The sequence below is a fragment of the Galeopterus variegatus genome, unplaced genomic scaffold (genome assembly GCF_000696425.1).
Source record: "Galeopterus variegatus unplaced genomic scaffold, G_variegatus-3.0.2 Scaffold9749, whole genome shotgun sequence".
NCBI lineage: Eukaryota > Metazoa > Chordata > Mammalia > Dermoptera > Cynocephalidae > Galeopterus > Galeopterus variegatus.
The window spans coordinates 72,349-72,747 of record NW_007735860.1 but is presented as its reverse complement, the minus strand read 5'-3'; positions in this window follow the sequence as shown (position 1 = coordinate 72,747).

Sequence of the window (399 nt, the reverse complement as noted above, 5' to 3'; positions counted from 1 at the left end):
AAAATCATATAGGCAAAGGGAAAAAGGCAAGACATTACAATTAGTGTCTTATTTCTTATTGGAAGCAGTAGAAATCATAGGATATTGAAAGAACATATTCTGAGTGCTAGAAAGAAAAAAAAATACAAATGCAGAACTTTCGCAAAAATATTCTTTCAAAAATTAAGGAAAAATAAATACTTTTCAATTGAACAAAATTTGAGAAAATAAATCATCAGTAAACTTGAACTATGAAAAATACTATAAGAATTTCCTTAAGGAGAAGGAAATAACACCACTTGGATTATAATGTGTCTATGTTTAATATAAGTGATAAAAATTGTAAAAATGATAGATGGAGTAAAATAAATATACTGTTACAAGGTTCCTATACATTACCTGAAGTTATTAAATATTAGC